Genomic DNA, 25,899 nt, shown 5'->3' with positions numbered 1-25,899 from the left:
TCCGGTTATCTAATTCAGAGCCCAAGCCTGGCAGAGGTTGAGCATGGGAAGGGGACTGAGGTAGTGACACCTGCCTTTGCCCCTGGCTTTGGAATTCAGAGTCCATTCATCTGTTTGTTTTTTCTCTCTGGGGGGATGCTCTTTATTTATGACAGGTGTCAGGGAAGGTGGAGGTAATTGGCAGAGGGCAAGGCCCCCAAGATATCTAAATCTGTGTGCCTCTAACACTCCTGAGTGAATCACCCAACATCCCAAGTCTCCCGTTTCTTAATCTATCACACAGGCAGGCCTTGCCCATCTGGTCTGCCAAATTGGGTTGTTGTAAAGGTGCTGACATACTTTGTGTGCTAGTTAAAGGTATTGTCTTCTAATGACCTTGGGGCCTTTTATGGTGGGGTGCTACTGACCTATTAAACAAATTTTTGAGCCAAGAAATCATGTCTAGGTTGGAGTTATTTGGTTTCTAAGCCTTGATGAGCCCTTCCCAAAAATGGTTTGTAGTGTTTTGTAGGATATGGACAATATATTCCTGTCTTACTTAGATTAAAATCTAAAGTCCTTTCCCTTGATTTCAAGGCTCCACATCTTTTGCTGACCCTGGTCTGCTTCTATGTGATAGCTGTCATATAGGCTGTGGCATGGCTGAAGTTTTTCTCTTTTCAGTTAATAGTATTAAGGTGGATCAAACTTAGTTCTAGAAACTTGTCTTTTACCCTTTCCTTCAAGAGGGAAATTCCAGGAGGCTTTCTGGCTTCCAATCCTGGCTGTATCATCTATTAGCTGTATGACTTTGGATAGGTCACTTAACTTTTCTGAGCCTTGCTTTCCCTGTCTTTAAATGGGACTAATAGTAGTCTCCACCTTTTAGGTTGTTCTTGAAGATTAAAGCACCCTGAATGTAAAAGTGCTTAGCACAGTGCGGGGCACACAGTTACTGTTCTGTAAGTTCTTTTATTCTTATAATTGTGGTTAGTATTTTTCGAGAGTGAGAGGGATGAGTAAACCAAGTAAAATGCAGCTCCTGGAACTTACTGGCCTTCCAGGCTGTTTCTGAGCTTTCTGGGCAAGTTTTCTCTTCTCTCTTACTCCAGTGGCGCTTACTATATTAGTATATGACTAATATTATATGTAATGTCTTATATTTTGGGAGCTCTGACCACAGAGGTTGCAGACTGGGAGGTATGTCTGGCCCATGGATGTGTCTATCTAGATTAGTGCAATGTTTTAAAACACTGTGTAAAAGTTATCAGCATTTAAAACACAGGAGATGTTACATATGACATCCAGATGGCCAGTGTCCTTAAAAATCAAGAGCTCTGACCATACTGGGCAGGGAGTGGAGACCTGGGAAGGGCATGCCAAACAGAGAGAACAGCCAGTGCAGAGGCACCAGGTTGAAGGTGTCCACAGTGGGTCAGGCAGCTGTAGGGGGTCATGAAGCAGATCACAAGGAGGGTAGCTGTCAAGGCCACTGGCTGCCTTTTTCCAAGTGCATCAAGTCAGAAGAGGCTGCATTTCAGAGAAAAAGAAAGGTCCTTGATCAACTCCATGGGAAGATATATGATTAGGGGGGCACAGAGCCTGCTGTCTCTGCAGTGGCTCGGTCACCCCCCAAAGTGGGCTTGTGGCTGCCCCGTCTTTTCTTCCCAGTCTCTTCACTACCCTGTCCACCCCCAGCCTCTGCCATCCTTTAGTTCAGCCAAATGAAACAGCAATTCTAGAATACGCATTTGTCATTACAAAGAAAGAAAGATAGAAAAAAAAAAAAATCAATCCTTCAGCCTCTTTGGCCTGAGCTGGTCGTCTGCCCAAGACTCCCGGAGCCGAGCAGTGCTTAAGACTCTCTGAGCCGCCGTCTCTCAAACTGGATGGGGTAAATGGCTCCCCGGGAACCATTACGGTCGATTGACTTGTCCAGCCGGTTGTTTGGAGCATGGGTGCTGCAGACGGGGAGACCACAGGGGTCACCAGGGTGACTGTTTGGGGGCAGCTTTCCCTGAGTGGGCGGTCAATCAGAGGCCATTCTGCTGGGGGCACCTATTGAGGGTTCCTGTTGTCTTTTATGTATGCTGGTGAATCCAGGTACCTGAAGGGGTGCAGTGTGGGCTGCAGAATGAAGTCCTGCGCCCTTCTGCTCCCAAAGACACTTAGTGTGGATTCTGGAGCAAGGTAGCTTGGGTTCAGGTCCCAGCTCTGCCACTTAACAGTTGTGTGACTTTGGCTAAGTCACTGAGTCTTTCTGAGCCTCAGTTTTCTCATATGTAAAATGGGGATAATAGTAGTGTCACCTCCTTAAGGTTTGTTGTGAGGGTTAAGTGAGTTGATGCATGTGAAATGCCGAGGTCTATGCTAAGCACATAGAAATACTATAAAATGTTAATAATAATAATTGCTACTGTCCACTCTGGAAATGTATGTTCACCACTCAAGGTATAATTAATATTTATAACTAATAATTTTTATATTGTTTAAAAAATAATATTTATGACTAATGGTTGTATAAATGATAACAATCAATAATAAATAACAAATATTATAATTAATAATTATATACTGGAGATGAATATAATTCACGGTGAATGAGGAAGGCAAAGTTCTCACTGAGCCCATGGACAATAGGGGAAGTGGAATTAGATTCTGAGATACTTCCTGGAAGAAGTCACCCTTCAACCAAGACTTCAGGGACAGGGTCAGGGAAAAGCATCCCAGTAGAGGGAATAGCCTATGCTAAGACCCTGAGGTAGATGGAAGAATAGTGTGTGCAAGGAACTGAGGGCAGGCAGTGCCTTTTGCCCATTTCCTCTATCTCATGATCACGCACAGGGAAGCCAGGGTTCATGTCCCAGTTCTGCTACTTCCTGACTGCTGTCCTTGAGAAAGTTATTGCCCCTTTCTGAGTCTTGGTTTTCTTGTCTGTAAGATAAGTATAGTAATGGTACCTCCCAGTGGTGGCCATGAGAATGTGTCTTGCAGATCTCTGACTACAGGGAGTATTTTTGGCCAGTGGTCCTAATGCTACTCTCAGAGATCTGTTCCCCACAAGGGACTGAGTGAAGGTCTAAAGCAGACCTATTCCAGGGACACATGGGACTACTCTGCCAGCTCTGGACTCCTCAGCAATCTAGGATGCTTCCCGTCCCCTCCCCTCCCCTCCCCTCCCCTCCCCTCCCCTCCCCTCCCCTCCCCTCCCCTCCCCTCCCCTCCCCTCCCCTCCCCTCCCCTCCCCTCCCCTCCCCTCCCCTCCCCTCCCCTCCCCTCCCCTCCCCTCCCCTCCCCTCCCCTCCCCTCCCCTCCCCTCCCCTCCCCTCCCCTCCCCTCCCCTCCCCTCCCCTCCCCCCTTCACTCTGGCTCCCTTCCACGGGCATAGGCATGCACTCCAATGTCTCTGTGCCTTTTAATCTTGCTTTTCTTTCTGCTCAGAGGACCACACTTCCTACAGGAAAGATGAATTGAGATTTGCACGTCTATGTAAGGCACCCAGTGCACAGGAGGCACTCAGTTTAGGTACCTGCTGTGTCTTGTTGGGAGCCTGGGGAGCTGTCACTCTCAGCATCGCCTCTTCCTGGTTGCCTATTTTAACTTGGCCCATAGGCCCTGCGTGATGAGATCCCTCCTTCCCTTTATTACCCCCCCATTATCTCTTGCTCTCATCTCCTGCCACTCTCTACTTCATGATTCAAGCCACTCTGGCCTCCTCACTGTTCCTTGAACACACTAACATGTTCAAATCTGAGGGCCTTTGCACTTGCTGTTTCCTCTACCTGGGAAACTCTCCCAGACATCTCCATAGTTTTCTCTCTCTTCAGTCCTCTGTTTAAATATCACCTCTTCAGAGAGGTTCTCCCTAACCTTTTTCCAAAATAGCCTGCCCCCATCTCCTTACCCTGCTTTACCTGATGTGATAATGCACATTTATTGATTCATTTGTCTACTATCTTCTCCCCTCCCTGGGGAGGACAAGGACATAGCTCCCAGTAAACATTTGCATGATGGAGTGGATGGATTCCACAGGAGGGGGGAGGTGGGCAGCTGCCTTTACTGCACCTTTAGGGAGTGTCCCTGGGGGACCCAGCTCCTCCCAGACCCACAGCTACTTCACCGTCACTGGCTCTTGAAAGTCGCTCACTCTACACCTGGGAATTGGGCCCCAGCCTCAAGCTCATGGCGGATGAGGGTTTATCTTTAGCTCTGTCAGTCTCTCTTTAGAAACTGGTGACCCCAATTCCAGCCTGAGAGGTGGCTCCCATCCTAATTAATAAATCCATTAATTATTTGCTGGCAGGCTGTGGGCCATTAGCGATGGTTTGGTGGCCTCAGTTACAGTTCCCTCTCCCTTCTTCTCACTCCAAAAATCAATTTTAAAACATATTAAAAAATAAAAAAGGACAGTTTGTGGACAGTGACCCCAGAGTTGAGGGGTTTTCCTTCTCAGCATCCTTTGGGAGCCTTAGTTTATAGTGGGGCAAAACACCAGGATTGAAGTGTCCACTTTCCTCTGCGGTTGAGGGATCCTTTCTAGGCCTCGGTTTTTCTATCTCAAATGGTGTTTCCCTGGGTTGCTGAGACAGGTCATTCATTTGTTTATTTAATGAACATTATTCAGCACCTGCTATGTGTCAGGTACTGAGTGAGGTGTTGAGGGTGCAGCAATAACAAAACAGACCACATCCCTTCCCTTAGAAAGCTTCTGTTTTATAATCATTTGGAGATAGAAGGACTTTTCTTCAAGGGTCTGAAAAGTAAAGAGTGACAACTCAATGTATACACTTAGGCTAGGGCTGGGCGTGCTGTTAGCCTTCCCTAAATGGTGACTGTTATTATCAATAATAATAATATCTTTATATCTTAATGATAATAATAATTATTAAAATGTGAGAATATTTCCTGTTGAATTTCAGTTGCCCTGCAAGCAGCACCTGAAATGACTTTGAGCATGTAGTTGGAGCAGTCAGACCTTACTTTGGATCCTGTTCTTGCTGTTTCCTCATTGGGAGGCCTTAGTCAACTTACTAGACTTTTCTAAGCCTCAGTTTTCTCATCTGTAAAATGGGAATTAAATACATTCTCTACCTCATTGGGAGATTGTGAGGGTGTGATGAGGTGAAGAATGGAAAGCCCTTAGCACAGGGCCTGGAACATGGCCATTCCCAGGAAACAAGAGAGCACTATTACTACTTTTATTATTGCTACCATCATCAACAGCGTTATTTGTCATTCACCTCTTGGGCCTTACCTGTCATCTCACAGGTGCCAAATCTGACTGGAGCCTGGAGATTTGTTTGCAGTACTGGCTATTTAAGTATAAGATGAGAGAAGCTGGCATGAACTCCTGCCAGGCACAGGGACCTTCACTGAACCCCACAAGCACAGGAGTCTAAATACCAGCCTTCCGCTCGGCCGGGCGTGGCTCAGCGGTTGAGCATTGAGCTAGGATCCAGGAGATCGGGGTTCGATTCCCGGTCAGGGCACATGCCCGGGTTGCAGGCTAGGCAGCCAATCAATGACTCTCATCATTGATGTTTATATCTCTCTTTCTCCCCCTCCTTTCCTCTCTCTGAAATCAATAAAGATATGTTTTTAAAAAAAATAAAATAAACACCAGCCTTCCTTAGCAAGTGCCAGAGTCCCCCATCCCAGCCCACCCAGAGCCATCAGCCAGGTAGACTGCTTCTTGCAGAGAAGCATTGAATAGGAGGTCAGGTCTCTCCAGATGCCACTTGGCTGGCCTTAGCAAGGCCAGGCCTGGCTTTTGCAGGCTTTGGAAGGTGAGAAGGAAGCTCTCTGCACAAGGAGGCCTGGCAGTTCTTTAACAAATAGCTATTGAGCTTTTAATGCATGCCAGACAATGTTCAGAGCCCTTAACAAATACCGTGTTTAATTTTCACAAACCTAGGCATGGAAAACCACTGCTATTCCATTTTACTGTTGAGCAGACTGAGGCACAGGAGATTGAGTCCAAGGTCACATTGCTAGCAAGCATCAGAGCTTGGACTCAGTCTCTTGGCTACCCATATCCCTGCCTCCCACCAGGGTTCCCCCATAGATAGTCATTATGCTTGTATTTTTCCCTTTAAATTTTTTAAAAAACCTCTTAAAACACTTTGCCACTGCCAACTCATGTAAATGAGTCCAGACCCTACAAGCCTGAGAGGCATGGGATGGGGTGGTTAATTAATAACATAAGAAAGATTCCCACCTCCTTGGTCTGGAAAATGAGCGCCATCCAGCCATCCATCCATCCCAGCCCACCCGCTGGAGTCTGGAGCCACGTGGTGTGCCCTGTCGTGGGGCCTTCGTTCCGCAAGATGGAATTCTCAGCCCGGGCTGATAATAAGCAGGTATTGATTGCTGCCTTGGTCATTATCAAGATTTATTTAGTCAATATGGCCTCTCCGGTCAATAAATCGTGTCGTTGATAAAGAAGGAAGGGGATAGACTTGTAGAGTTTATTAAAAAAGTTTTTCAGATTTTTTTAAAACAGCTGAGTCTAGCCCCCCTTTTATCAGCCACATTCTACATTTCATATTTGGCTCCATAAGCTCTTTTCTTTCATGGAGGAACTTTCCCTTATTGTTCTGGTTTCTGGAAACAAAGACTCAGAGCCAAGGCTAGGTCTGGAATGGCTCCTGGGACTCAGGTGTCTCCTCACTTTTTTGTCCTCCCTCCCTGGCATGTCCACCCCAGTCTGGCCAGAGTCTTTGCTCTGAACCTGACATGTATTCAGCAGATCGAAGATATTTACTGAGCATGTGCTATGGGCCCAGCACAGTGCTCGGTGCTGGGTATAGAGGAAACTGAGACACAGGTTGCCTGAAGTAGGTGAGACATGCACTACCTTTCCTAAGAAGGCTGGGAGAGGAACCCTGCACCCATATCCTCCTCCCCTGCACAGCCACATTTCTAGAATGTCTGGCTCACACTCTGTCTCCATTTCTGTATCTTCTGCCCATACTCTAGCCAACTCCTTTCTCACCCCCAAAAGAACTTCACTGTTGGCTCCTCTTGGCCCCCCTGATTCAACATTCTCTTTAGTTTCCTCCTACCTCTGGCTACCATTTTTCTTCTTTTCATGCCCATGCTCCTCTACTGGCCTCTAATTATGTCAGTCCCTCTAAAATTCATGTTTTCTCTCTCACCCACACCCTGTGTGGCCTCATCTGTGTTCACAGCACCACTGCCTCCCAGTTCTCTACTTTCTACCTCAGGGCTCCAGCCTATCGATTCAGCAACCTTCTTGACACTTCTTGAATGTCTATCTCAAAGATGTGTCCTACTCACGGTGTTAAAAACCTAACTCTACTCACATCTGATCTTGACCCAGGTGTATAGGACAGAAACCTGAGAGCTGCCCTGACCACCTCCCTTTCCCCTGTGCTGATGGGTATTTTACCTTCTAGATACCTCACACATCTCCTCCCCTACATCTATCTCTACCATTGGCTCTTGGGCCCATGCCCATCAGTTTTGGTCTCCCAGTGTGTGTCCCTGTACTGACTCTGGCCTCCCCCACTCTTTTGGCACATGGCAACTAGTGAGATAATTAAAAACATATTAAGAACCATTTCCAGTGTCTCTCCATTGCCTTTGGGGCAAAGGCCCCAATGTGACCTTCCAGGCTCAGCATGGGCTGACCCCTGTCCTCTGTTCTTGGTTTATAGTATTGAAAGTCTTCTGTTCCTTTGTTGAATTTCTGTCTACTTGTTCTGTCCACTATTGAAAGTAGGATACTAAATTCTGTTATTGAATTATCTGTTTCTCCCTTAATTTTTGTTATTTTTGATTCATATGTTTTGGTGCTCTGTTATTAGGTGCATATATGTTTTTAGTTCTTATGTCTTCCTAAGGGATTGACCCTTTTATCATTATAAAATGTCCCTCTTTATTTTTAGTAACTTTTTTTGGTGTAAAGTCTGTTTTGTCTGATATCTGTATAGTCACTCCCACTTTCTTATGGCTGCTATTTGCATGATATATCTTCATCCTTTTGTTTTCAATCTGTTTGTGTCTTTGAATTTAAAGTGTGTCTCCTATAGAAAGTGTATAATTGGATCTTGTGGGGTGTTTTTTTTAAAAATCCAGTCTGAAAATCTCTGCCTTATGATTAGATTGTTTAACCCATTCATGTTTAATATTATTATTGATATAGTTGGATATACATTTGCCATTTTGCTTTCTGTGTATCTCATATCTTTTTTGTTCCTCTGTTTCTCCTTTAATTTTTTTTTTTTTGCATTGAGTAATTACTTTCTAATGTAGTCCTTTAATTTTATTGTTTTAAACCATATTTTTGAGGGTTTTGTTTTTTTTTAGTAGTTGCAGAATCAGCTTCAGATTTATATTAGCTTAATTCTAGTATGTCCTGTGTTCTTGACCTTGATCTCGAGTCATGTTCCCTGTGCCCTTCGTGTTCCAGACAAGCATTTTTCTTCAATTTCCTCTGCATCACACCCCTCTGTGCATGACTTACTCCCTCTTGCTTGGGACACTCTTCCCACATGTCCCCCTGTCAACTCCTCCTAGACCCAGGGAGTTTGCTCAGTGTCATTTCCTTGGGGCAACTGTGGATTATTGATTAATGCCGGCTCCTTTTGTGAACTCCAAGCTCCGTGAGGGCACATAGCAACTTATACCCAGAACCTAGTAGCAGAGGGCTGAGCACATAGTAGGCCCATAAAAAGTTTTAGTGAAACGAACAAACATGAATGGATGTGAATGTCACGTGGCTATATTTATGTATTTATGTTAACGGCATCTTTGTGTGTGCATATCTTTGAGCATGTTTGTGAATCCTTGCACATTTATGTGTGTATCTTAGTGTGTTTCTGTATGCATGTGTGTCTGAGTGTTTTTGTGTCTTCTGAGTGTCTTTGAATATGTGCCTGTGTGTCTGCATTCTTGTGTGTGTGTCTTTCTGAGTGTATAATGCACGCATCAGTGTGTGTCTGTGTGCATGCACCTTAGTGTGTATGTGTGTATGTTGTGTGCTCACACTACCAGGCAGCAGCTCCTTCTAACATCTCCTTGCCGTGCCATTATATTTTGACTAGTTTGGTGTAGCCTTTAATGATTTCCCCAAAGCTAAACACGCCCCCCCCCCCAAGTATTGATCTCACTGCGGTAGAGGTGACACAGGGTAATGTGGGGCCAGCTGGCGGGCTCTGCCTCCTAGGAATTGGCCTCTGCACCTGCCTGTCTCTCCCAGCCTCGACTTGATCCCCTAGAGGGAAAACCCAGGTTGCTAGCGTGGTGCAGGGGTAGAGTGGGGCTCCTGGCCCACCCCGCATCTCTGTGTGATGTAGCCAGGGTGCTTTGTTTCCTTATCGGTAAAATGAGGGTACCAATTATAATTAGCTTATAGGGTCATAGTGTGGAGGAAACACTCTGTCACCTGCCCTCGTGCCTGCTCCTTGTTACCTCTTGCCTCGGCAGTGGGAAAGATGATTTCAGGCAATGGAATGGAGGCAAGTGACTAGGAATGTTCATTCTTCAAGGGGACCCTCTCCAAATGGCTTCTCCAGGGTGTCCAAGGGAGTCACACCTGCTCCAGTGAGAGCAATGTGCTAACCCACAGGTGCCCAGAGAAATTCAGGAACTTCCCATAGACACACCACGTTTCCCCAGTAGAGTTGGGATTTTGCCCCAGGAGTTTCTGGCGTGTGGAAATCTACCCGTGGCTTCCATTGTCTCTGTCCTCAGCTGTGTCTTACTCCTCAACCCCACATCCTCCCTTAACCCCAAACTGCCATACTCCTCACGCTTTCCAGCCTTTGCACTTGCTACTCCCTCTGTTTGGAACACTGTGCCTCTTGTCTTTCCTGGCCCCAGCCCTCCTTCTCTGACTCTGTGCTGGGTTGGGCACCATCCTTTATCTCCTGCTTGCGCATCCCTGGTCTGGGCTGCTTTTTAGGCTACCTGGTGAATCTGTTTTTTTCTTGATCTCCCCTAGATGGTGAGCTCATTGCTCTACATCACAGCTGCAGTAACTGGTTTGGCACTAGGTGAATGCTGCAGGCCTGGTTCTCTGATCAGAGGTCACATTTTAAAAACTCAGATTCCTGGCTTCTCTTCAGCAGAAGAGCTGGCATCCCTGGACCTGCATTTCATGCAGGGCAGCAGTTAGCTGAACTGAATAATGGGGGTGGGAGTGGAGGGTGGGTTTCTCATTTGTACAACCCACACTGAGCCTAGTTGTCCCATTGATACTCCTTGTGTGGCCCTTGTAGGCCTGTGTTAGCTGGTGTAGGGACCAGCTCTACTGACCTTGACTAGTGTGGAGATGATTGTTTTCTCTGGCCTGTAATCATTCCAGAAAGTGTGCAGAATTTACATGACCATTCAGGAATGGAGGAGCTCTGAAGTTTTGTTTTGAATTTTTGTCTTATTTATTTTTCATTTAATGTATATTTATCAAGGGTGGCTTTGTGCCAGGCACAACTCTAAGTACTTCCTAAATGCCATCATTTAAACTATTTAAGTACCATAACAACTCTATAATGCAGACACTATTAATATTCCCACTTTGTAGAGGAGGAAACTGAAGGACAGAGGTTAAGTGACTTGCCCAAGGTCGTTCAGCAGAGCCTGGCAGTCTAACTTCAGAGTCTGTCCTAGGCCCTCTTGCCCCTTGTTATCTCTGTGAATACACAGAGCACAGACTGTGTGTAGCTGGGAAGGGGCTGCTGTATGTGCGGGTTTACTTTGTAAAGGTCTCATGTGATAGTGTTTTGCTCTCTGTGGTCAGTGCTGGCTGGCAGGAGTGGGAGCCTGGGCCAGGATTGCCAGAGTGGGCACTGATAGGCAGCTGGGTGTCAAGATCCTAGGGGCCAAGGTTGGAGCTGGTGACCAGTCAGAGCCTCTGGGAGGAACCAGCCTATTTCTTGCCCTTCATGTCCTGGCGTACTGGACCCTTGGCCCCCTGGGCCAGCAGCCTAGAAGCCTCTCTGAGCCAGCGCTATCCCTTGGTGGGCATCCTCCTTAGTCTCTGCGAGCAGGAAGGTTGGTCCCATGGCCCATGGCCTACTTTGTGAAATTCATCTCTGGAAAAAAAAAATTCTCCAAGCAGAGCAGAGCATCTTGGCATTTCGTGGTAGGTGAGGCCTTCTGAGGCCTCCTGCCTCCCTGGAGCCAGGAGGAGAGAAACCCAGGCCTAGCTCCTGCACCCACTGACTGCCTGGGTTGAAGCATTCCAGGGAAGGCGGCTTCCCCAGCCCACCTCTGTGGCCCCCTGCCTCAGCTGCCTCATCAGTGCCTGCTGTTCCCATGCACCCTGCCCGGGATTGCCCCGTTAGTGGGTTGGGGCTGGCCTGGCCACCAGCAGGTGAGTGGACTTGGGTCAGAGCATAATTTGTTTCTCTGGGATATATCGATGAGCTGCCCTAATTAAGCACCTTGCTAATGAGAATCAAACTACTTCACTGGGAGTTGGTGAATCTGAGCCTAGCTCTGCTGTGAACCAGCCATGGGTCCTGGGCAGACCACTTAGCTGCATGGGGGTCTCAGCCATACTGTGGGGCTTCCTGTGTTCTCTCCCCTCCACGTTAGGCCCCAGAGTGATGGTTTGCTGTGCCCTTCCTGCCCCCGCACACAGCAGGTACTTGGAGAATTTAAGGCTTTAGAGAGCCGACTAAAGAGGCATAAGGCGGAAGCTGATTATGGCTTTCTTTGGAAGAAGTTCTTGTCACTGGTGGTCAGATCCATCGACCTGTTTCTTATGCTGGGCCTCTTTGATGGGCTGTGAGGAACTGAAGGTGTTGGAGATAAGACATTTCTTAAAATATGTGACTGTGTGTGTCTGTTAACATAGCAATCATTTGTTGCTGTGTAATAAACCACCCCAAAACTTAGTGGGGTAAACCAGCTATTTATACTCACAGAATCTGTAAGACAGGAAATAAGATGGAGCCCAGCTGAATAAGCTCACCTTCACTCTGTGATATCTGGGCTTCATCCAGGAAGATTCAAAGTTTGGGGGTAACTCAACAACTCACACATCTAGCGGTTGATGCTGGCTGTAGCCTCGTACCTCAGCTGCCAGCCAGAACACCAGCATGTGGCCTCCCTATGTGGTCTTTCTGTGTGGGCTATTTTGGGCTTCCTCACAGCATAGTGACTGGGTTCCAGGGGTGAGTGTCCCTAGAAAACTAGGTGGAAGGGAAGATGTTTTCATGATCTAGCCTTAGAAGTTGAGAAGAGTCACTTCCTTCTACTCTGCTGGTCAAGGCAGTTACAAAGGCCCACCTAGGGTCAAAAGCAGGGGCCAAGAGGAAGGACCACTCCCTGGGAGGAGTGTCAGGGTTACATTGCAAGAAGAGCCTGTATGATGAGAGAGATTGTGGTGGTCATCTTTCAGGGGGGAAAAAATCTGCTGCAGTAAGAGTGGTGCTGGTGATTCAGTGCTGAGTGTGACAGGTCGTGAAGGGAGTGAGTGTGACAGGAAGTAGCTGAGCAGGGGAATAGGTGTGACAGGAGATTGTGTGTGAGGAGAGTAGGTGTGACACAGATGGCTGTGTGAGGGGAGTGGGTGTGACAGGAAGTGGCCAAGCAGGGATATCTGGGTTTGCCAGAGTTGGCCATAATGGAGGTGGCCTTGGCGGTGACAGAGCCCAAGATGCTGGCAGCACCATCTCTCCTCACTTGACAAGCTGCCCCCTTGAAGCGCTCTGGGTGACAGGGCCTGGCCATCTGCCTCCTTAACCTACCCTGTCTTGTCCCTTGTCCTTCCCTCCACCATCTTTATTTCTTCCTGGCGCCCCCAAGGCTCCCCACTCCCACCAGCAGCCTTCCCTTCTTCCAGAAAGAGTGATTCCCATCACCACAACCTGGAAGCGCTCCAACTACCATACTTTTCTTCAAATAAAAGCAGCTAATTAACATTATTCTTTAATTATTGCCTTTATCAACAAGGGGTCTGATTTGTATCAGCAGGATAGTTGCTTTCCCTTAAACTACCCAAGTGAATGCTTCAGTTCCTGGTGCTTTTGAAATGAATTTGATGTCATCTGCCCAGAGTCACTTAATGGGAACGCCTGGGTAATGACTGAACACGCTAACTCCGTTAGCAGCCCTGGAAGCATGTAATTTGGCCCCTCAGGCAACAGCACTTTTGAAATCTCTGGATAGTTTTGAACTCTCTGTTCTTAATTAAATATGCAATTTTTCACGGTAACCAGGTTAATTCTTTTGTGTTGTGTTGTAATACTGTTAGGAATTTTCATAGTTCTTATTAAACATTATTCAGGCATTGTGAATTCCATAATTAAAAAAAATGAAAAGAACAAAGCTTGATTCACTCCTTTCTTTTCCCTGGCTAATTTATCAAATGAATTTTGCAAATTTTTCTTTCTGTCCCCAGACAGTGTGGCAAGTGTTTTAAAGGGGAAGGATTTAATTGCCCTGTAGGGATTGGCTGGTTATGAAGGATTTGGCTGTTTGATTAGTAAACCCAGTTGGGAATGGTCTAATGCTCCATGATCTTAAAAATTGTCTGATTGTACCCTCTCCAAGGAGGCCTCTCTTTTCGTTATGTAGAGCATCAGCTTCACACAAGTGTAGTTATTAGGTAGTGAGGAAGGGGAGAGAAAAAGATCTGACTTTATTTTAAATTGGGGATCTTGGGAGATTTCCCCCTCCCCATTTCCCTGGCTGGGGAGGAGGGGGGAACACAGGTGAGAAACAGAGAGAGAGAGAAAAAGAGAGAGCGCACAATTCTCAAATCTCAGGTACAGAAGGTGGGCAGTCACTGAGAGGATGGGGCCTGAGGGAATGGCACCCTCTGTGCTGGCCAGCTGAAGAGGCAGCTCATAAGCTGAGGAGGCCCCTCTTTGTAGGGCTTGTGGGGCAGGAGGGTTACTTGTCCATTTCTGGAGTTGGACCTCTCTGAGAAAATGTGCAGGCCCTCACTGAGTGTGGTGGGTGGTGGGTGGAGAGGACCATGTTTCCCAAAAGACCTGATAAGACCAGGGGCCCCCTGTGAAGGGATGGTAGGCAGAGATAGCCAAGCACTTTAGTAAGGGGAGTAGGATCACTGGCTAATTCCTGGACCTTTTTGTTTGCAGTGAGAGCTACATTTATGCCTCAGTTTGCCCCATCTGCAAAATGGAGCATGTTAACTGCCAACTTCTTCTTCCCTGGGTCCCCCAGCCTTATCTTTCTGTGTTCTAGAAGTAGGGAGGTGGGAGTTAGAAGAGAGTGGCAGGGGCCAGATCATGCAGAGCTTTGAGGGCCACACCGTGGAACTGGGAGTTTTATTTTTTCATTTTTATTTTTTTTAGGTCAAAGCTCCTTAGATATTGGAGGAAGGGAAGGATAACTTGGAAGGGATGCTACCAAAGACAAGGTAGTTGAGGGAGCCTCAGGCGTGGCTGGGGGCAAGCAAGAGGGGGCCTCTGTGCCAGAGTGTGGGCTTTGCCATGCAACCCTTCCCTCCCCTACTTGCCTCTTACCCAGGTTAACCATCTTCAGCCTTGAGCTCTGGGAAACTCCCCACCTTGGGGTCACCCTCAGATGATCTGACAGTTGGAGCTGGGGTAGGAGACCTGGTTCACTCCCTCAAGGGTGCCCGAGGGGCAGTGCAGCAGTGGGTTTCAACAGGTAGTTCAGATTTTCAAGAGAAGCCAGAAACTAGGGTTTTATGAACATTCAAGATGAAATATAGGGAAGAAATAGAAAAGAATTAAATGCTGGGCATGCAGATCAAACCCGTGCTTAAATGCCAAGCTGGACCTGTGGCCCCTGGGTCCCTATGTCTATCCCAGTGCTTATTAGGGGGTTCTAAACTGGTAAAAAGAATCATCTCAATAGTGACTATTTATTGAGTGCTTTCCGAGCACCAAGCACTGTGCTGAGCTCCTGATGGGTATGAACTCATTTAATCCTCACAAGTTGAGAAGGCAGGTGGAGTCTTACCCCATTCTCATTTGGGCAGCACATGCACACACGTGGAGGAAGAAGTGCATCTTCCCAGTCCTGTGTTCCTGCACACAATGGCACCACAGCTTTCTTTGCTCTGCCTTCTTCCTGACTGTTTTCATTTTTGTTTGAGTTGTTAGGGGATCAAGAGTTGTCATGGAAAGCTTTTTGGGTTGTGGGTGGGTAGGAAGGCAACAGGCCACAGAAGGATTATCAAAGAATCCTATAACTGAAAGGAAAAGAGGAATTTAAAAATTAATTTTGTCTTATGAAAGCCATGTTGCTGCGTAATTGGAGGGTTTTGAAAAGAGAGAAAAGATGAGGCAAGAAGACTAACACAACTCCTGTTAGTACTCCAGTGTGCTTCCATCTATTCCTGGTTTGCCATCAGAAGTCTATCCGGTTCTGTTTTGTGGTCTTTTCACTTAACACCAGCATTAGCCTTTTCCATGTTGTTTTGCTGCCTTCTGAACAAGCATTTTACCAGCCTAATATTCTGTGAAGTGAATGGACCACTCGCCCCTCAGCCAGACCTTCTCTGTGTATCTCCAGGATTTTTTTATTTTAAAACACTGAGGTTATGGAAAAAAATTGTGTTTTTATGTACTGGCCCTGTTCTCGACAGTGAAGGGTGGAGTGCCTTGTGGCCAAGAACCTAGCTGCAAAGTCAGGGAGACCTGGGTTCAACTTCTGCCCCTGCCAGTAATACTTCACGCCAGTGCTTTCCTCTCTGTGCCTCAGCTTCCTCGTCTGTGAAATGGGTACCCTCGCAGCCTCTTTCACAGGGAGTATTGTTGGGGTTAAATGAGTGAATTTACCTGAAGCATTTAACTGAGGTCTAACTCATAGCAAGCGCCCAGCGTCAGTACCTATTATGTAGCTGCCGGCAGGTCTTATTCCTCAGGTACTTAGGCCTGTAGTGGATTAATCCTTGTTATATGAATGTGGTGGGCACATTCACATGTAAGTGCTTTTCTGCCCGTGCTGGTGTGTATGTTTCTGTTGGGAACTCTTGTGTGGAAATACAGATGTGTGCACATATACACATACACACACATATACACACTCAGCTAAACCAAGGGAGGGAACACATCCATTTTGGGTGAAGGTCCTTGAGCATTTTATTGTGTTTAAATATGTATCTGGTACTTGTAATGTGAACGTGGGACTTTGTAGTAGATAAAACAGGGCCATGTGGCAAAGGCCTGAAAAGCTACAGAGCCCAACTCAATGAAGAGGCAGCTGGTTGACAAAGCAGTGTGGGGCTGGGGCTACTGGATACATTAAGTCTTTCAATCAGTCATCTGTTCAAGGAGTATTTATTCAGCACCTTCTATGTACCGGGTCCTAGACCACGTGCTTGGGATGTGCCAGTGATTGACACAGACATGCTCTCTGCCCTTGTGGCACTATTGGTCTCTACGGTATTTAGAAGTAAAATCCCTTGAAACCAACATTAATCAAATAATCACATGTATTTGAAATTGCAAACTCTGCTAAGGGCTGTGGAAGAAATGGGCTAGAAATTATCAGATTGTGTGATAGATTTAAACTAAAAGTCAAGGAAGGACTCCTGAGTTAGCGAAGTGAAGAGGGGCCATGGTAGTCCAGAGAGAGGAAGGGAGCAGCATGTGCAAAGGTCCTGGGGTATAAGGACACACTTCTGGTTCCGGGAAGTGAAAGATAGCCAGTGTTGCTGGAGCACAGGGTGAGGGGCATAGAGGTGGGTGTGGCTATGGAGGGTAGACAGGGCTGGCTCAAAAGAGACTTATAGGCCCTGCTGAGGTCTTTAGCCTGAACAGAGGGCAATTGAGGCTGGGGGGAAGGGAGGGTTGGAGGGATGAAAGAGGAGGAGAATTGGAGGGGTTTGAAGGCCTAGAGCCTGGGGTCTAGACAAGGAGGCTCAACTGCTCCCATCACCGCCCCCTGACCCGAGTCTGCATGCCTGGCCTCACCCAGAAAATTCATTAGTCTACAGGCCAAGGTAGGTACAGGAATAAAGCAGTATGCCTCGGCAGAAGGGGAAGGGGGCAAGGGAGGACCTCATCACGTTCAAATATATGCTTCCTTTCTGCCATTTATTATTTACCTTGGAGCTTGTGAAAAAAGAAAGATCAAAAAAGGGGGGGGGCCCATCAAAACCAGCGTTGCTCCAGGCATGCAGCCTGAGGGAATAAGAATTTTTTTTCCAGTATTTGTGTATGTTAGAGTGTGTGAAATGCCATGCTAAAACTCTAGGCCCTGCCAGCATGGCTGTCAGAAGAGGGGCACCATTGCCCTCCATATCCCGATCAGGGTTGGCATCGAGGGGCCCGCCCTCTGCAGACTTCTGTCTCTTATCTGTTTTGTGTTCCAATAACTCAAGCATGGCCTGCCTTGGGAGCTGGTGGTTCTCAGGCAGGCTGGTTTCTGGAATGGTGGCATTCCCAAATGAGAGGTTGGGAGGTGCAGGGAGTCCAGGGAATTTGGCGGCTGCCCCTGCATAGTGATATTCTGCGCCTGACACATTCTTATTAACATTGTAATCACTCCAAAACACTAATTCATTATCGCACTCTGAACTGCATACTGAAGCAATGGGGTTTAATAGTTCCATATGAGCCATTCTGGGCTGTTGAGTAAATATTGCTCATTCTGAAAAATTGGGTAAATGTGTGTTTATGCTGGCAATGATCAAGGTACGAGCCAAGTTGGTAGTTGGTGTCTGGACTGGCCCTAGGCGAGGTGGTTGGGGTCAGAAAAATGCTCACACTCTGAGAAATGTCTGATTCGTGTCTGGCAGGGCTTGGAAATATTCTTCTGGGTGTGGAGGTTGGGATTAGGAAAGGGGTTTGCCTTGAAATGACCCTCAGAAGGACCCTCCTGTTTTTTGTGCAGGTAGAAATGGCTTTGGGGTGGACAGGAAAGACCTAGGCCCTCTAAGCTTGCATAGACAAGTGATGGGATTCAGCACTGGAGGGCTGGTTACTACTGGCTGCAGGAGGCAGCATGGTAGGAGTTAAGTGTACAGGTGAGTGGATTCCATTCTGGGTTCCCTGTTCTGCCATTTGGTAATTGTGGGACCCCAGGCAAGTTACTTGACTCCTTAGTGGGGAGACCTATGGTTACAAATTTTCAGGGGAGGCTACTTTTTGGTTTTCTAATCTTGAGGCAAGGATGAGACAGATCAAATACTTTCTGCTCTTCCTGTGTTAGTGGATAGATGTGTTCTAACCCATACTCTCACTGAGGAAGCCCTCTCGACTACCAAGATTGGCACCTGTCTCAACCCTTCATTGCCAAGGGCAGTGAAGTATCAGTTCACATATTAAGCAGTCTGATTTTTAGTTTCCACTTCAGTTTTGGCCCTTGGGAATTCCTCTTAATTTCTTACTGAACTGACCCATATATTTCAAGGGATGTTGGTATATTTTACCCAGCATCTCTGGGTGTTTCGTAGTGGGAATGTTTTCAGGTTATCTTATCTCCCATGTTACTAGATACAGAAGTCTTTTCAATGTAATGAAAGGTTGTTTCTCCTTTAGAATTTTTCCTTAGAATGTCTGGCAGCCCACTGCTTCTCATGTGACCTGACACTTGTCACTTGCCCTGGGTTCCCAGCCCACTTTGTCATGTGGAGGGATCAGAGGCCAAACATCTTTTGGGTGGGTCGGGGTACTCCACCTTACATTTGTTCAGGGCTTGGATCCGATTTTTGTTTGTTGAGTACCACTGGTGCCAGGCCCTGGGCAAAGGATGAATGGATTCAACTCTACAAGTGACAAGTATCTGTGCTAGAGAATGGCACTCCATGGTCTTTGTATTTATCCCAGCATGTAAATCCCCTGTGCTTCTCCAGAACTTGATTGCTTTAAATGTTTTTCTCTAGGGGTCAGAATGGGGTCAGGATTAAGAGCACTGTCTTTGAAGTCCACTAGAATCAGGTTCAGCTCTAGCTCTGCCTCTTACAAGCTGTGTGATCTTGGGTGAGCCCCTGCACTTCTCTGAGCATCAGCTTCTCTGACTGTAAGATGGGATGACAGAGTTGCTCTAAGGATCAAGCGAGATCATGAATGGAAGGCACTTGGCAGAGCGCCTGGTACCTGGTGAGTACTCAATAGATGTTCCTGTTTGTGACGCAAATGGCCATTGTGAGTCTGCCTCTCAGGATAATAGACTTGGAGAAGTCAGTCTGCAGAGGTGGCAGGGCCCTCCAGTGCTCACAGAATGGCAAAATCAGGTAGTAGGGCAGATACCATTGCTCACAGAATCTAATAGATGCACCTTGGGGTATCCACCTTGCTGCTCACTATTCTTGTAGTGGCCTTCTTCCTTCATACCTCTTTCCCTGAATCATGTGATTCATCCCAGGGAGGGGGAGCTGCCAATCATATTACTCCATCCCCCTGGCTACAGTGATTGGTCTAAGGGGAAGTCACATGTCTCGAGCTGGGTCAATCAGAGAATTTCCCTGGGATTTTTCTATTGGAGCAGAGAGCAGAGTCCAACTGAGATGCTGGAAGGAAGGAGGCCTGGAGAGGGGCTGGGCAGTGACTCAGCCATGGTCATGTCAGTAACCCACCCAGAGAAACCACCCACACAGAGTGTAAATAGATGTGGATATTCCCATCTTCTGGGTCTTAGATTCTCTTCCAAGAAGCCTGTTGGGACTCCCTAACGGGTTGTCACCTCCCCTCCTCCACAGTCATACTCAAGCCCAGCAGGTCTGGCTCCTTGGGAATGGATTTTGCCCACTCTTTAAACATGGTCCACAGGCACCCACAAAATCCCACACATCTCCCTGAGCCCATTGCACCTGCTGACGTTCAGCACAATTCTCCCTCCTCATCTTTGATCTCCTTAAGAAAGAAGGACCATCTTGAAAGATTGTTTTGTGTGCAGTTTATCCAAATGCCACTTTTTCTCATTTTGCCAGAGTTGCTCTTTTTCCCCCTCTCCTTTTATTTCTTTCTTGGATTCACTCTGGGGTTGGCTTCCTGGAACCAGAATAACTCACAATGCACGGGGAAAACGTTTCCTGTGGGTGAATGACATCTGTATGAAAGCGGCAAAGATGCCGATTTCTGTCCTTTGAAGATGCTTGTCAGCCAGTGCTGTGGTGGAGTGTCAGACGTCACCTGGGGTGACTGTTGAGACACAGGCAACAGTGAGCTTTTTTCCAGAAAGCCTTCAGCCCAAACTTTGGGCTCTCTGGGGACCCAGGAGCAGCATCCATTTTCTGAAGAGATTAAAGGCGATGCTGGTTGGAGCAGCTGGTATTTTCTGCCGTGCTCCCACAGGGCCCTGCAGCAGTGCTTTGTAGCTCACCTGCTCTGCCTTTCCTGGTTCACCTCTGTCCCCTTTGCTGACTAGTGTGCCTCCTGGGGGGTCTGGTAGCTCCAGGCAGACCCCTGAGAGGAGAGGAGAGGAGAAGGGGGGCTGGCAGTGCCACCATGGCTCTCCTGTGGGAGGAGAGGGATAAATCTCATGGTTAAGAATGTGGCTCTGGAGTCAGCTCAGTCTGCACTTAAATCCCAGTTCCACCATTCTTGCTGAGCCAATCTTGTCACTTCTTTGAGCCTCAATTTTTCCCATTTAAGGAATAGTGTCATTGGTTTCAGTAAAGACAGTACAGGTAAAGCATTTCCTTAGCGTGGTACCTGGCACATAGTAAGTGCTCAGTAAATTTTAGCTGCTGTTCACCTCTTCAGCTGACCCTCCCTCATGGCCCATGCACCAGCCATATTGAAGTTAGTGATTTTTGGCGGGGGTGGGGGTGGAGAGAAACACTGATGTGAGAGTCCTATTGTTTAGTTGCCTCCTGCATGTGCCCTGACCAGGGGTGGGGATTGAACCTGCAACCCAGGTATGTGCCCTTGACTGGGAATGGAATCCGAGACCCTTAGGTGCTTGGACTGATGCTCCAACCACTGAGCCACACTGGCCAGGGCCTGTCTTTTATTTTTTTATTCTCCTATTGGAGAGCAGTAAAGTGATTAAGTCTGTACCTAACTCTGGAATCTGACTTCTTTTAGTTTCATACGCAGCTCTACCACTTTCTAGCTGTGTGGCTTTGGCCAAGTGACTTCACTCTCTGTGCCTCAGTAGTTTCTTTGTCAAATAGGAACATGAATGCCTGCCTCTGCTATTTGGAGGATTAAATGAGTTCATTAATATATGTGAGGCATGTAGAACAGGGCCTGGCATGTAGCTAGTGCTGTGTTGACTGTTACTATACATTTTAGTGGCTATACATATTCCGTCATGTGGCTAAGCTATGATTTATGTCAGTAGTCCTTTGGTGTGGGATGGTAAATTATTTTCAGTTTGGGCTGCCAGATTTTATTAAAAAAATAGTATAAGATGCCTATTTAAATTTGATTTTCACATAAACAAATAATTTTTATAAGTATACCCCATGCAATATTTGAGACATACTAAAAAATGTACATTGTTTATCTGAATTCAGATTTATCTGGGTGTCTGTGTTTTATCTGGCTATCCTCTTATTCCAGTTCTTTTTTCTTCTGAGCATCACAGTGATTACCATCCTGGAAACTGCATCTTTGCATACACTGTTTCCCAAACTTGGCTTTTTATTTGAGTCACTTAGGGGGCTTGTTAAAGTGCAGAATCTTGGCCCCACCCCCTATCTCTTGAAACCGAAGAATCTCTGGGTTGAGAATCTTATTTTAAACCAAGGCCCCTGGTGACTCAGAAGTAACCAAAACTTTAGGGTAAACTCCTACTGGCCCATGTTTGTGATGTGCTAAGTGGAAAGTAGGGCAGGGAAGACTCTCCCTTGCTGCTCTCTGCCTGGTCAGCCCTCTCTCCTGTGTGTGAAGATAAAGGGCCTGGCCTTGCCTGGTTTTTCCCTGGACCTCTCTGCCCAGGGCCTTCAGCCTGGGCAGGGGGCTAAGATGGTATCCTCACCTTCGGCTGCCCCTCAGCTCAGTGCCTGCCCCAGCTTGACAGGAAGCAGTGCTATACTTTGGTAGTGGGAGGGAAAGGTGGTGGGTGTGGGTACCAGGACCAGCTGCATTGATTTCTGTCTGCAGTTCTTGGAAGGCCTATCATGAGGAAAACAGGCAGCAGGTAAACAGTAGACTGTGGCCCCAGCAGCAAGGAGGGCCTGGCTGGCCTGAGAGCCTCTCTCAGCTCAAGGTGCCCACCAGGTTCTGGTCATCACTGGGATTTATGGTGCTCCTTGGGCCCAGGCCTGAGGCCTCCTGAGACTCCACCATCTGGTGAGGTAAGGTCGGGTCTGGCCAAGGGGTAGGGCCTGATCTCCCAGAACTAACCCCTTCATTCTGTCTCCGTCTGACCAGAGCCTCAGGGACTCACGGTCCATTCATTCCCCACAGGCCTTCTCTGTGCTATATGTCTATTATCAGCTCCTGTCCCCACCCTGAGTTCTGCTCACAGGAGCAGCTACTCTCCCCAACTTTGGAGGACAGATCTGATTTCTTTCTTGTTCCATCCACTGCTGGGTACCCCTGGAGCCGCCAAGCCGCAGCCTGCTGGCAGGCTGACCCTGTCTGCTCAACTCAAAGCCACAAAATTACAGCTTAGACGGGATCAATATGATCAGGTCCAGGGCCCTTCAAAGGATGATTTTACTTTAAGGAGAGGTCATAGGGGCCTCAGACTTATAAATAAATTATTATTTAAGAGAGAATTCCTGGTGGTCTGTAAGAGTTTGTTGTCAGCTTCTCTTTGGCCTCCTGGGTTCTCTCTGGGACAGAGCCACAGTGTCTAGCTGGTTTAGGCTGGGGTGGGCTGGGTGCTTCCCTCAGCAGTGAGGGTGTCCTCAGAGTTTGGGTGTGGGGAGGGAGATGTTCACCTTTCTTCTGTGTCCATTTACTGCTGACAGTTTGTGCTGGGCATGGACATTTTCTGGGGAAGAACTCATCAAATGTTTAATTTTAGTGCTTTTTTTCTTTGTTATTTTTTATTTAAGTTCTTATTGCAGGCTGGGCATTGGTCTAGACTGAGAGAATAAGCCAGGTGGGGGTCTTGCCCTTCGGGGTTTATCGTTCTTATCTACCCTTATTGGAGAGGAACCCAGGGCTCAGAGAGGAGGAGTGACTTGCCCAGAGTCACTCAGCAAGAGGCCCCTGCCAGGTCCAGCTCTCACTAGTAAATGAATAAAATAGTCTCCACTTCATCAATTGGGAAACTTAGTCTGAATAATAATGATGTTGATTATTTGCTTTCATTGAAGACTATGTGCCAGGCATTGTGCTAAGTGAGTTCCATGAGGTCTGTATTATCATCCCATTTTTATAAAGTTGTGGAAGCTAAAGCTCAGAGAGGTGAATTTACTTTCCCAAAGGCACACAGCTAGCCAGTGGTTGAGCTGGGATTTGAACCCAGGACTTGGCTTTGAAACGCAAACATATATCGTGTAGGTACTTCCTGGGATCCAAGTAAAGCCTGGTACAATAGAGAGGAAGGCTGGAATCACCATTTTATAAAGGTCAAGCCTTGGGTTCGGAGTGTGCACTTGAGGATACTAATTCTCTCTTTATCCAACACTCCTCTAAGGGTGCAAAACACCTGGAGTAATAATAGCAGTAACATTAACAACAATAACAGCAGGTGCTGATTGTTCAGCATTTGAGTAATTCCTATATAGAGATTACCCTTAAAATACATAGCTGAACTTAAAATACATGGCAGCTTTATCATTCCCATTTTATGGATGAGAAAACCATGGCCCAGGGACACTGAGTCAATTGCCCAAGCTCACACAGCCAGGAAGTGGCGAATCAGCATTGGGACTCTGCCTGCACAGCACACAGAGCCTTTCCCCAGCAGCTGTTCCAAGGCACCCATAGTAGCATCTACACCCCTCTGTGGTCTCCCAGAAGCTCAGAACAAGGAAGTGTTTCTCCCTAGTCCCCTTAGTCACTCAGCTGAGTCCAGCTTCCTTCTCCTAGTTTCCCATCACCTTTCAACTCTGCCTGAGACTCTTACATTTTCCCTCCAAATTCTCCTTTCTAATCAGGTCAGCTGTGGAATACAGGCCCCAAAATAATAATGCAAAGTGCAGCCTTTGCTGCTGCTCGATTTCCTGCCTGCTTAGCAGCATGGAAACTGCGGCGTGGGTATGTGTCCTTTCAAAAATCCTTTATTTACTCTGCTCTTGATTTTATAAGATATGACTCTTAACGAGGTTTTAATTCAAGGTCAAAGGGTCTAGAAGTTGGTGCGAAAGCCCATCGCCCCTCTGGGCCCTGCCAGACACATAAATATGGCTGGCTTTTTTCATCCTGTCTTTTAAACAGCCCCATTGCAACAGAGCTCTTCCTTGCACGAGGAGGTAAAATGTTTGAACTGACTGTATTGCTTGTCCCTAACTGTTTGCAAAATGCAGCCAGGCCCCCCTCTCATCTTTGTTTATTTTTTCCTTTTCTGTAGTTCAAGGAAAATAATTTATTAACTTGGGAGTTAGGGATAATATAGTTCCCCAGCCCTGAGCCTCCCCTCAAACCCCCCTCCAGCCCCCACCCCCACCGACGCCCTGGCCAGCCTCCCTGCTCTGGCAGTTGAGAGAGGCTTTTCTGTGAAAGGTGCAGCCGAGGCAAGGCCCAGGCAGATGTGGCTAATGTATTCACAGTCATGATACGAAGACCCCGAGTGTCTGGAACCCCAGCCTCTGGGGACCAGTGGGGCCATGCCTTCGACCTGAACCCCCTGGACTGCGCCCCCGTCTAAATCCATCAGGCTCTGTAGCCCTGGTCTTGGACCACTGAATAATTTACAGTCCCGCGGTGCGGCAAACACCGGGTCACCGGAGTTCATGGGTTAATAACAGGTTTGGTTTTCGATGTCAGCAGCTCTCTTGATAACATATGAAAGAATCCTATTCTGTTGATTAGATTTTGAAATGGATCAATTTTTAATCAGCCAAACACCTGACTCACTCAATAAGAGTTGCATTGTGGAGACAGGATGGAGGCCGGCTTTATTTACAAGAGTGTTTGTTTTTTGGGGGCCATACGCAAATTCCCACCCAGATCCCTCCTCCTAGAAGGAATTGACTGGATTATCTCCTACCTCAAATGGCAACGTTTGATTCACCTCCTGATTAGTTGGGAAATCCATGGGTCTGTTTAAGAGATAAGAACAGCAGCTCAAGGTTTGATTTAGTCATCTGTGGTTATTGATGGAAAAAGCATTTATTTGCCAATGGAGAAATTTTGCTTAATGTAACAGCAAGGAAGAAGGGAGGAGACAAAGTGAGTCTGCGTAGTAGTGGGGTGTATGTGGCAAAAGCATTTGGCTCTGGGGGAAAGCTGGAGTTTCCAGCCCCATCCTCAGAGGTTTTCAAAACAATGGTAAGGAAGTGGGCCAATGAGCAAATTGAATGCATAGGAGGTTGATTGTGAAGGGGTGTTGCTGTGGTCACTTTATTTCATCATTCAGCAAACAGTTTAGCCCACACTGTGTGCCAGGCACTGTACTGGGCATCAGGGATGAAACTATTAATGAGAGAGACAAGGTTCCTGCCCTCATAGAGCATACATTCTGGTGCAGGGGAGGGAGGGCAGGCAGTAAAGAAAAAACAAGGTGCATGATTACAAAACCTGCGAAGCGTTGTTGAGGAAGCTCTGAGAGCAAATAACAAGAACTTCTGATTTCAGTTGTGGCCAAGGTCACCCCAAGGAAAGTGGGCTGTGGGCTGGGAAACTGCTGAGGGGTCTACTCTAACCATCTGGTAAGTAGTGATGGGGTCATGGACCAGTGGCACAGCATGGAGTGGGGAGAAGGGGATGGAATTCAGCAGTTCTGACTGGTAGCCAGGTGCTTGGCCTGGTTGGGGCTTTGGCCTGGCCTGATGAGGCCTGTAGCCCAAGCCTGCAGTAGCCAGTCCCATGGGAAGGGAGAGATTCTTTGTGGCAGAACATCTGTCTGAAGACTGGGCATCCAGACTTCCTCAAACTGGAAAAGCTGGGGACAGTCACGGTGGCACAGAGGTTGGGGACTTGGCCTGTGAAGTTAGATACA

At 47.2% G+C, this 25,899-nt stretch overlaps 1 protein-coding gene across 2 annotated transcripts in view; it reads left to right on the top strand.

The window, feature by feature from the left end:
* CUX2 (cut like homeobox 2) overlaps positions 1-25,899 on the top strand; it is a 163,170-nt gene that overhangs the window by 5,075 nt on the left and 132,196 nt on the right. The gene's annotated exons all lie outside the window — the stretch shown is intronic.

The sequence above is a fragment of the Miniopterus schreibersii genome, assembly GCF_964146895.1.
Source record: "Miniopterus schreibersii genome assembly, chromosome: 20".
NCBI classification, from domain to species: domain Eukaryota; kingdom Metazoa; phylum Chordata; class Mammalia; order Chiroptera; family Miniopteridae; genus Miniopterus; species Miniopterus schreibersii.
Note: the sequence above shows the minus strand (reverse complement) of the source record. Positions and strands in the feature narration are given on the sequence as shown.